This window comes from Lissotriton vulgaris, chromosome 2_1 (assembly GCF_964263255.1).
Source record: "Lissotriton vulgaris chromosome 2_1, aLisVul1.2, whole genome shotgun sequence".
In the NCBI taxonomy this organism is placed as follows: Eukaryota; Metazoa; Chordata; class Amphibia; order Caudata; family Salamandridae; genus Lissotriton; species Lissotriton vulgaris.
In genome coordinates, this window is record NC_141687.1 from 1,099,565,884 (window position 1) to 1,099,578,647 (window position 12,764).

Consider the following 12,764-nt stretch of genomic DNA (forward strand, 5'->3'; position numbering starts at 1 on the left):
CAAACTACCAAACCAAAGACCCTGACCGGAATCTCCCTCTCTCATGGCGGGTGGAGACACAGCACGGCGGGTCACTCCACACAGTGAAGTACCGCCCCCGGCGATGCAGACTGATGATTTGATCTCGGATCTCAAACGACACCGGTGGCTCGAAGCACTAGAAGATTTCTTAAAGGCCAATGGTGAACAAAGAGAGAGGAAGTGTCTACTACTACTCCTCCATTTGGTGGGTCCGGAGGGCCGATGCCCAATCAGGACATTTTCCAAGGAGGACACCGAAAGCTATAAAAGACTCCAAAGGGAGCTCTGTGCTCATCTCAACGCACAGACAGATGTGGACCATAGTCGCATGGCCTTCAATACAGCACGGCAGGAACCAGGCGAACCGCTGCCAAACTTCATCACTCGTTTGCAAAGTATGGTACGAGGCTGCCACTTCAACACTTTCACAAATGAGGATGCGGTTCGACTTCGGATCATTGAAGGGTGCACAAATCCTGACACAAAGCGTAAGATCCTGCAAGGTCATTGGTCGTTAAAGGAGATCATCAAGAAGGCCGACATTGGAATGCAAATCAAAGCAAGAGAAGGATTGAAAGACGTGCACCTAAGCGCAAATCATCAAAATACCGAAGAAAATAGAACTCAGAAAACAAACAGAACTGAAAGGAGAGAGAGGGAAGGCAGACCAGCAAAAAGACAACGGGAAAGATATGGTGACAAAGAAAGTGACACAGATTATTCAGGGTCAGACTCCTCAACATCCGACCACTCGAAGTCAACCAAGGATCACCCGGAGTCAGATGACCCAGGGGCGACCATCCAAAAGACCGGTCCAAGAAGTCATTCACCTCCCAGGAGTTCCTCAAGGAGTCACTCAAGGTATGACACACAATGCTCTGATGGGGAAAGAGCATCAAGTGCAGATCACATCCCTGGACAAGAGGGCATCCGGCACAGCAAGTGGGAGAGAAAGAATAACCAGAGAAGAAGGGGTCGCACTGGTCAACACCGGAAGTCGGCGCAGGAACATCAGTCGACAAGCAGTGAAGACGAGTCCAAGGAAACATCTGGCCGAAGAACACACACAACTCAAATCAGAAGTGTTGGAGCATCCAACAAGAGGGAAGGAGAAACAGGTCGCACAAGACGGACTGATCCTCCATTGCAACGAACCAAACAAGAAGGCAATGAGGCAAACGCTTGGGATCAAGCACAAGGGACAAGCACAGGATCATCAAACAACCTCCCAAATGGGACAGCATTGAAGACGTTCCAACAAAGGCACACGGAGCAACATCTCAACGACAACTCAAAGGGGAAATACAATTCGCCATGGACTACGGACTTCAAAAATCCACTACCAAAGACGGCTTCAGAGAAAAGTTGGAGAAAGAGAGGGGAGAAGAATCTCTCTGACACTGAGTGCACATCCATCCGATCCTGGAGGTCGACAAAAGACTTCTCTGACCCAGAATACACGTTCATGTCCAGGAACCCCTCTGACTCAGAGAGTGCGTCCGTCCGATCCTGGAGGTCAACAAGAGACTTCTCTGACCCAGAGAGCACAGCTGTACGATCCCGTGAGGCGACCACGTCATGGTCCCGACAACAGCCACGGCGTCAACCACCCGACCGCGCCATAGGACCAGAGGGCACCCTTCCTGTCAAGAGTAACGTAACACACACTAAGGTCTCTGACTACTCAGCCACGCCACAAGGCAATCTGTCATGTCAATCACAAACATATCCGGACATGGACCAGACACCGTCACCCCTGAAGGGGTCCGAAAGGCTGACTCAAAGGACCTATAAAAGGAAAACAGAGACAGTGGACCTTAGTCATCGGACGGGAAGGGACCTGACAGCCAGTCCGCAGAGAAAGCCGGACATGTCAGCAGAGAGGGATCATCGGATGAGTGAAAAACATGCCCATGCACAGATAGACAATGAGTTCGTCAGACAATCCGAGGTTGTGCATGAGTTACCGAACCGAACCAAGACAGTCTCGTCAGATAATACCATACTGTCTGATGGGCATGACCCAGAGGTGAACGACAGTGTCGCCCTCGACCGGACAAGACAAGAAGGGGCAAGGGTAAGCGCAGGTCCCCATAAAAGGACCAGAACATTGTCCACTCATGAAAGGGACCGAACACCCGAACCAACTGTTACACCACCAGAAGAAAATATGAGGACTGCCGACCGTGAGAGTGAACCGCTCACCCACGTTGTGGTCAAGAATGTCCTGATCAAGACACCGGAAAGAGTGACCAAAGCCAAACCCACCACTGACTCGACGCTATTGAGGCTTGAAGAACAGACCGTCCGCCAACCCGTGTGGTGGATTGAAGAACTGCGAACACTGAGGACATTAAGCTCACTTTGTTAAGAAAGGGGGAGATGTAGAGATATGTGAGGTAGTCTAGTGGTTGGGGGGCGGAGTCGTAGGAGGAGCAGGAACAAGAGGAGCTGGGAAAAGGAACTGGTCAGTTAGAGTAGGGACATTGAGTAAGCAAGACGTATTGAATAAAGCCCTTAAAGAAAAACCATGGTGTCTGTGGTTATTGGTAGCTGGATGCTACAAGGACTTGGTCTCTTCATTTTCTGAGAGTACCTCTCATCCCTGGCGTGTTCATTAGTGACACAGTGAGAGAGGTGCTTTTGGGAAAAGTTGAGGCATTGGCTTCGCTCCCGAGGCATTGGACTTCCTGCCTGGAATCATTCTTGAACCTGACAGAGGTGGATAGTCGGATGAAGCTCTTGTGTGTGATGGCGAGTCCTCCTCTTAAGTGATTGGGGCGGTCCTTCCTCTGGATCTTGTAGTCATCGGGAATGGCAGTGGCGATGTCGGAGGCGGAGGAGGCGTTGGTCCATGTTTCCATGAGGAAGGCGATGTCTGGCGAGAGGATGTCGAGGAGGTCCCAGATTTCTATGGTATGTCTGTACATGGAGTGCACGTTGAGGAGGATGCACTTTAGGGCTTCATTGGTGTAGGCATCCAGAGTGGGGCGGCAGCCGTGGCGGTGTGGAGGGTGGTGAAGGTTCCGGCAGCAGTGGAGGCATGTGAATTGGCCGATGGTGGAATCGACGTGGACAGCTGGCAGTTGTTGTTCCTTCCGGGGTTGAGTACATGGAGGGCGCTTGAGTAGTCGGAGATCCAGGGTCCCTGGCACTGGTTGCGGTCGGGCTGTAGACGGTCTTGCCTTTGGTGTGCCAGAAGTGTGCCCGCTGTGCACAGCTGGCATCAAATAGAGAAGGGGAGGGAAGCTCAACTGGGAGGCGGGAGCGAGAGCGGCAGGGGGAGGGGGCGTGGGGAGCAGTGTCAGGAAAAGGGCGGCAAGGAAGGGGCACGAGGATAAACAAATGCACAGGCAAAAAACAAAGAAGGGCTAAAAACAGAGTCACAGACAAACAGGAACAGAAATCACTATACAAATACAATAAAAAAGACAGACAACAACACAAAGACAACATGGGCACAACAAGGCAGACAGACAACAGTGGAACAGCAGAAGAGCAAGGCTATCCCACTGGACCACCAGGGATGAGGCGTAGACAGGAGCCTGCCGGTAGAGGAGGGCCTCGAACACCTACCAGGGAGAGAGGTGTCTGGGGCAGTGGCAAACGAGGGTACAGCTGAGCTGCTTGAGCTGAGAGCGGGACTCTGGCCAGGAGGTCACATGTCCTGCTCATGCAGTGCCAGTGGTAATTAATCCAATTAGTAACAAGAAGAGAAAATAGTTAAATTGGCCACACAATTACAAACAATGAAATAATACAATTTTAGATCTTCATGTACAATCTCTAAACAATCATCTTGTAGGATCTCTAAACGTCTGACAAGTGTTTCTTTGAAGATGACTTTTTCAATGACTGTTCTTGTTACTTTCATGGAATTGAAAAATAAGAATGAATATTGATGGTAGGTAAGTCTTTGGAACAATGCTAGAGTAAAAGTAATGAATCCAGTAATTTTATGCAGGAGGACTTGCAGTTTAAAGGTCCAAGTCATGGTTGGAAAGCCAGTGTGGTGAAATGAATCAGCCTCAGGTTCAGATTCTGGCACCTCACAAGTCAAATGCGCAATCAAGTGATGCATATTGCAGTTGTTACCCCTAGGGCTGTAGTATGTAGGAATTCAGTCTCTGAGGCTCTCACACACAAATAACTTTGATCTCCCAACTTAGTTTCCCTCCACCAACTGGTGGAGGCCTGCGAAAGTTGGAGGCGGTGGTCAGACGCAGCCGAGGTCAGGTGCAGCCCTCGTTTCATCTCACATGGTCTCCTGGATTCAGATCATAGCTGATTGTGGCCATGGCATTTCACCTAGAGTAAGGGCCTGGTTGCTATGCCTCCATCTGGCCCTTCTGATGGATGCAGCATGGCATAGGCTGCTGGAAATTGGTTTGCACCCTGACCAGCCCGATGTGATCACAAGGGCACTTGCAGCCCCAATCAGTCTGATAGGTTCACAAATGTAGCTGCAGCCCCAGTCAGTAACACACTCACTGTGGCAGTTGCAGGCCTGGTTGGCCTACACAATAATGCTTTCATTTTAGCTTTCCGCAGTTCCTGCGAGACGAGGAGATACTCTGATCCACTGGTTGCTGCAGGCTTCAGCCTCAGCCAGTTAGCTTTCTGTGAGTGTCTCAGCCCAGTGACACGCTCGACTCCTCTTCCTGGACAGTCTCTCTACTGTAGTTCCAGGAAGACTCCTTGCCTTTTATCATGTTGCAGGCAGGCTTCTGAGTACTGGGCAGACCCTCAGAACCCCCAGCAGAAGGTGCAAATTTTATGTGACCTCTGGGAGACTTTCTATCAGGCAGACACCAGATCTAGTAACACAGCAGTTTTTGATGTACTCTGAGGAACATATCGTTCCAAAGTCATGAAAGACTTGGAAATGTAACAAAGTTTATTGGTTTGGGTCACACATTTATTCACATTTTGTAGACAGGGAATATGGATGCACTGTCTCAACTTTAAGAATGGGTTTTGGCTGGTTCCCAATTGAAGAGGCCTTCTCAGGCTACTCTACTGACTCAGCCTTTGTGTAAAGTGTTGTTTCTCACAACACGTAGCATTGTGACTGTGTCCAAACTGAGCACTGACAAAATGGCCACAATGAAGTGTGAGGATTCTGGTCCTGGCTGTTATAAGCCTTTCAGAAGCAGTAAACAGGGATAGACAAATGGATGTCTGGACCTAGAAACTTCCTCATCATGCACAACAAAACTGCAGTTCCACCACTCTTGTCTACCAACCACCAAATGGCAGTGCCCAGGTTGAACTAATCAGTAGCCCCTTATTAATTAAAGTCTTTATGGAATTTCTAAATGTAGGCCTACCCCAACCTCCTCACTTCAGTTTCTGGATAGCCCCACTCCATCCCCATAAATGTTTATATGTATGCATGTGGAAGGAAACAAGCTTTTGGCACACCACTCCCCCCACTTTTTGTCCCATTTGGACTATTAATTGCTAGTTAGTTGACTCTGAAAGTGTACTGAGGCCTGCTAATCAAATCTCAGTGCCAGTGTTCTAACCCATTACAAAAAGTATTTTAAACTGGCTATCCCCAGTTGGCATAAACTGACTTACTTACAGGTGGCTAGTTTATGGTCCCCAGGGCATGTAAGAGAGGCCGTGGGTAGACACCCAGGGCCATAGCAATGGTGTGCCACCCTGTGTGTAACAAAGAACAAAATGGCTCCCAGCTTGCCACTGCAGGGACCAGGAGCCGGGGATTTCAGCACACCTGGGCTGCCACGCCCACTGCCCACAGCGCTACAAAACACCTTGCAGCCCCCGCTTCGCGGGAGCCGCTCGCAGGAGGGACTCGTGCTGTCTGTTTGGCCGCCCTTTCATCGTGGGAACTACAGGGACCAGGAACCGTGGATTTCAGCACACCTGTGCTGCCACGCCCACTGCCCACAGTGCTACAAAACTCCTCACGGCCCCCGCTTCGCGGGACGCGTGCCGGGCGAATCCCGGGCCAAGGGCGTGCCCGTTTGAATCCGTTCATGACCAACAACAACGACCTTCTGTTCTCCCTAGTAAGTGGACATTTGATTAGTACGTGGCAATATTTTTGCTATAAATTTGATCTAAGAAATGGCAAACCGTGAGGGTAGAGGGAGGAAAGTAGCTGGTGCTGGCTATGTAACGGGAACCCTCGATCAGTTTATTACTAGGGCCAAAGTCTGTGTTGACCCATGAGATAGCCATCACTGAGCGAAGACTCTCTATGAATCCCGTATTTTCTAAACGGTCATCATTGGGGGGGATAACGAACGCTCACTCACCTGAAAGAAAGCCCCAGCCACTTCTTCTCCCTGGACCCCAGACGCAGAGCCTGAGTCTGTAGCAAGCTGCAACTGCAGCCGATAGTGATGGAGATCCTTTACATCCCACGTTATTGCCGCGCGTCACATTGATAGACTTACCTAAAAACACAGTTACATGTGTCGCAGAAGTTTACAAAGAGCCCATAAAATCTATGGAACACGCACAGGGGGCTATCCTAAAGAGGAAACAAGGAGGGACACATCAGAAGGGGAAAAAGGCTAAGGTCTGCAAGTTAAGCAAAATGGGAGAGAGCCCAAAGCCAGACCATCCATCTATTGAGGTCCCCCAGCAAACACCGCTAGCAAGAAATGCACTGAGTGTGGATTAAAAAGCTATTGGACTGCCACAGACTGATGATGATTATTGGGCAAAGATAAGTGCTCTTATGTCATTGACTTTGGAGCACCTAATAACAAGACTTTTGTCAATTGAGAACAGGCTTGAGAAATTTGAGTCTGTATTAACTTCTACTGTGGGAGGCCCTAAGAATAAATCGCTAAGTTGTGACCAGGGTAATGAGTTGGTGAAGGTGGGAGGAGGGAATCTCGCAGCACACACAGGCACTACTGTGATACCTACTGTAGGGCTGGTACCCCCACCAAAGGATTCTAACAAGATAAGTTCAGAAATAATCAGTGGGGGAAATATAGTGCCTGCAGAGATACAAGGGAATAGCCATAGGTTCCAAGGAGAACGACAGGCCCGTTCCCAGACAGTTGGTCCAGCCCCAAGGATGAACCCTACTGAGAATGAGGTAAAAAACGCATACCATCACCTAGACCTCCCCCCTGAGTGCTCACCATATGTTACTGTTTTGACTGGCATCCCAGAGCTAGAAGATGGCAAAGTGAATCTTATGAGCAACTAAAAAATAAGACAATACATTGGTTAAATACCAACAGACCACTCCCGCGAGAGGTACAGTCTAAAATGTTATTTGTGCGAAGGGTGAGCTGGGTAGGCTGTAGATTAAAAAAATACAGCAGGAGATTGTATTGTCATTAATTTTGAAGATCCAACGGCTGTGGAGCATGTTTGTTGGGGCCTCTTGATAAACCCACGATCGTCTATACAGGCTAGGGCCCTAATCTACTTTTACATCCTCCCAGACTCTATGCCTAATCAGGGTAATTGTGAACTTTCAATGGGTAGATTGGGACGGCCAGCTATGATGATTGCAGGGGTAAATAGGGGCAATGGTGAGCAAATGCCAGCAGTACCGCTTAATAATAGATTTAGTGTACTGGACTTGGTGGATTGACTGCCACCAATCGATACACATCAGGTCATAACCCCAAAAGAATATGTTATCTCAAGGGCAATAGTGAGTGTGGACTCAGACCAATATCCAAGAGCATGTGGTGGAGCAGGGCCCAATAAGGACACACTGTTTAGCTTAATCAAAAAAACAGGGGAATTGGAGACTAATATCCCCCCAAATAACAGCAATTACAGTAGCGGCACAGTTGAATATCTCCCAGTAGATTCTGTCCCGATCCCCAATGGAACTCGTTGCCTTAGGGTGGCTGACAAACTTCCACAGGATAGAAACGGCAGGACAAGTGTACAATTGACTTCTGGGTCCCCTAAATTTTTTTCTTGGAATGTAGCATGCCTCGCCTCCAAACTAGAACAACTGGATTGGGGGGAATATATTGACTCTCACGAGATATGCTTGTTCCAGTAAACTTGGGCAGTAGAGCCACAATACAGGGCAGGCTTCGCAGCATATTTTGAGGGTGCAGTGAAAGGTCCAAAGGGTAGACCGTCGGGCGGGCTATGCATTTGGGAAGCCTCCCACCTAGGATGTAAGATCAAACGAGTAGAGACACAGTCCCCAGACATCACATGAATCCTCTTCTCATACAAGAAACTACTGAACCTTGCCATTATCAATATGTACTCTCGACCAACCCAGAGTGGTGGGATATCATTAACGTTAGACTGCTTGTTAAACCTTTTGAGCTCATTGGCAGGGAATCTAAACCTTATAATCAGTAGGGATTTCAATTGCAACTTTGAACCGTTCAATGGAATTATCCAACCAATTACTAGTGAGGAGGTCGTCATCTGGGCAATTCCAACACCCAATATGTACCCCATCACTCGATGGACTCCCCTAGTTTTTCAGCTAACTTCCTTAACTTTGACTTTTTCTTTAAGGGCCTGCAATGGTCGGTTCCCTGGCGATAACCCTGGGCGTCCGACCTTTAAGAGGTGTGGACAGGCCACGGTTATCGATTATATTCTGATTAGTGTAGGGATATGGCATAATGTGGTGGACTTCTCAGTGGTAGAACGCAGTGAAAGTGACCATAACCCCCTAGTTATGGAGTTGAATTTCCAGTGGGGGGGGGTACAGGTCCAGGTAGAGCCCTTGAGGAGCGGTATCAAAACAACTTGGTTGTTGTAGATGGAGGGAGACGGATTAGATGGTCTAAGGTAAACCAATTGGCGGAAACAATGTCAAAATTGTATACCGGCATTATTACGCTGCTAGAAAGGGCAAGTGTTGCTACAGAAAATCCAACCAAGCTTGGTGTTGATAGTGACCTAGGCAGAATTCCCCAAGAAATGGCTCTGGTTTTGGCGTGTTTTTTTTCCACTAGCAATTCTACTAAACATAAATCTGGTGGTGATAAAAGATCTTGGTATTCGAAATCTTGTAAGGAAGCAAAACTAGCTTTGTTGACTTCACTAAAACTAAAAGGGGCCGATATCCTTTGTATTAAGAAAGCTAGGGCGGCCTATAAGAAATTAATTGCAAATGCAAAGTCTGAGTGGGAATTAGACAGATGGCAGGAGTTCAAGAAGGCTTTGGACTCAAAAGAGAGTAGAAGCATTTGGAACCTGGTCCACTCTGGGAAAGCGGAAGGTAGAACCACCCTTGATTCTAATATTGATGAGGATGCTTGGCACTCATATTCTAAGGAATTATATTCTACTTCCCTCACTGACATAAGTGTGAATGAAATCTCAGACTGTCGTTTAAACACCCATATTTTATGTGAAACACCACCGTGTACTATGGGAGATGTGATATCTGCTTTGGCTAAGATGCAATTTAATAAAGCCCCAGGACTAGATAAAATCCCGGGGGACATGTTAAAAAAAGAACAGGTAGTCTGGGCTCCCTATCTACTAACATTATTTAATGCAATCTTGTACGGTCTTCCAGCACTGCCTACGTGGGCTGGTGCTGAGATTGTCCCGATTTACAAGAAAGGATCCCCGCTTGAACCATCCAATTATAGGCCATTTAGCCTCATTGATGTTTCACAAAACTTTTCGGGAGGGTATTATTAGGGAGACTACAGGAGTGGATGGAAGACCATGATATATTAACTCTGCTTCAAGCGGGCTTTAGAGCAAAGATTTCAACTGTAGATCAGCTCTTTAGGCTGCAGTTGATATATTGGAAGCACGTGGTTTTGGAAGGTGGGAGTCTCTATCTTACCTTTGTGGATTTGAAATCCGCGTTTGATATGGTTGATTGTGATCAGTTATGGAGTATCTTACTGGCCATGGGGATACCACCCTATCTTTGTCTTCAACTCAAACGCCTCCACGAGGGCACGTATGCCAGAGTAAGATATGGTAAAGATGCTCGATTGACAGCCCCCTTCCCTGTTGACAAGGGGGTGAGGCAGGGCTGTGTGCTCGCGCCGACCCTCTTTTCACTCTTTCTAAACAGCATAATTGAAGATCTACTTGCCGTAAAGGACTTGGATTCCCCGAAAATATCATCCCGCAAATTTCCTGCATTAATGTTTGCGGATGATACTCTGCTCCTCTCGAAGTCTCCGATGGGGATGCAGCGCGTTTTGAAGGAATTCACCCAGTTCTGTAAAAGGAGGAAACTTTTGGTCAACATTAATAAAACAAAATACATGGTCTTTAATGTCAAATCGACTACCTACCCGCATCCAATAATGGACGATATAGCCCTTGAGCGAGTCCATATTTTTGATTATTTGAGCCTAACCCTGAATGATAATATGGGCCGAGCCCCACAAATTGATAAGGCTAATGTGAAGCTCACTCAGGCAATAGGGGGATTATTGAAAGTCCAGAAGAGTTGTTCTTCCAAGTCTATAAGCCCACCGCTGGAAATATACAAGGTACAAGCGCGGTCGCCTTCTCTTTATGGGGCTGAACTCTGGGGTCGCAGTTCACTAAATGCATTAACCCTCACTGAAAACAAGTTTATTTGACACATTATGGCTTTGCCAATAAACACAACCCTGGTACCCCTCAGGATGGATTTGGGTATCCTCCCAATGGTGGACTTAATCTCGAGCAGACCATTGCTCTACTGGCGACGGCTATGGAGCACACCTGAGTTGAGACACTATAGAGAGGAACTCAAAGTACTATTATCGTCACTGGGGGCCGTGGGTAGTATATCGTGGCTGACTTTTGTGAGGGATTCTTTTCGTGCTATTGGAAGGGAGGACTTATGGGCCACCCCGGAGGAGTCCTGCCCATCTATCCCCAAAAAACTTTAGCCAAAGAACTAAGAGATTTTAAATTGACTACTTTAATCTAGGCGACCAGAGTAACAAACCTGACACATAGGTTTCTGGATTTTAAGTCACACTATCAATTTTAACAAGCCCTAGATTCAATACAGCCTGCATTATCAAGGAGGTTGTTTCTCCAATTTAGATATGGGACCCTACCTCTCTTGGCAAAAACCAATAAGTGGTCGGACGATGCCTGTTATCTTTGCCCTGGATGCCAAGTGGCGGAGGAAACAGAAATTCACGTACAGTTCTTTTGCCCGGCTTACTGGCAGGCCAGGTGTAAATGGGTCATACAACTGTGTAGAAACTTGGGTATTAGGGAACACCGCGTATTCTATAGGATTTTCAAAGTCTGATGCATGCCTCGTGTATGTGGTTGTAATTTCTAAATTCCTCCTAGCTATGTGGCTTAAACGAAGGTACTTGTTGGAAATTGATATTTAGCTAACTGTGACCACCGTAAATTATTTGCAATTATTTTCGAGTATTTTAATAGAATCATCTGATATGCTTAATAATGTTCCTAAAGTTTTTATTCTAAATTATATTCTTAATATCAATTGTATCTAAAATGATTTCTGCTTGAATTAGACAATGAAGCTTATTCATCCTTACATATGCCAATCCCACCAAGAGACTAGATTGTATACTGCTATAGGAATGCATTTGTTTTAACTTATATGTGCTTTTATGACTGTAATATTCACAATAAAGTAATGATGATGATGATAAAGTGCTGCTGGCTTCTGGAGCCTGTGAATGTACTACTGTGATGCCAAACACTGTGAAAACACATGTATAAACAACTGCCGCAGAGATACAATGTAAAGCATCTGGTAGCTCGTTGAGCCAGAATGTGATTGCGTCACAGGATCCTAATAGTTACGTAACTGTGGTGCCTGGCGCCAACACAAGTATCTTGGAAATGCCAAACACTTGTGGAAACACATATGCGTACTTATAATATGGTGCATCATACACATACAATTCAGCTCTCCCCTTTAAAAAACCAACTGTGTCACTGCACGTGCCGATGCACATTTGAAAGCATTCTTTAGCAACTATTAGCCCAAACTAGTGTGCTTCAAAAAGGTCGGGCAAACAAAGGAACATGTAACAAAGCCCAAAACAAGCTCTCCCGGTGGAGCATAAACATAACATTAAAATGAAGCACTCACCTTCTACAGAAACATCTGTGACCCAGCGTGTCCCATCCACATTTGAAGTGATCTACAGGGACTGGAATTGATTGCTTTACAAAGAGCTTGTTAGTCGTCTTCATGTGACAAGAGGCGTTATGACAATGTGAACTGTGCAACCGCTAGAATGCTAACCCCCAGTGCGGTATGAGGAAGCACCGCGTTGTCCCTACGTGACACGCAAAGGAAGGGAAGCTGGAAAGGTTCTCCCAATGCATGTGTGTGGCATGATAACCATGAGAGAACCTGAGAGGCACCCCCCGCGTCTAGGGGAGGGGTGCCTTTAGTGGGATTTTAGTGCCGAGGGAACGGTTTAGTTTCCCTGAAAGTGGGCAAGGGGAGGGACGCCTGAAATGCGATTAAAGAAGGAGGTGCATTGGCGGTCCCTCCCCTTAGGTGATAAAATAGCCGGAATCAAGGGAGTAGCCCTCTTTGTCCTCTCGCCTCGTGGAGTAGCCGGAAAGGCGCAGCAGGAACAGTTGCCCACCCACCCCTAAGTTTTAAGTAGATTTGGCAGTGTCCCGGACAAGAGGAAAAGGCCCGGGGACTTCTTTATGCGGAAACTGCCTGACCTTGCAACAGGGAGGCAGTCACTGGGGCTCTGGGCTGGCGGGAGAGGGGGCCGTCCTGCTGGTGGTCCTGGACTCTCCGGCCCTACCCTAGTAGCCAGTGCTTGAATGAAGCAACA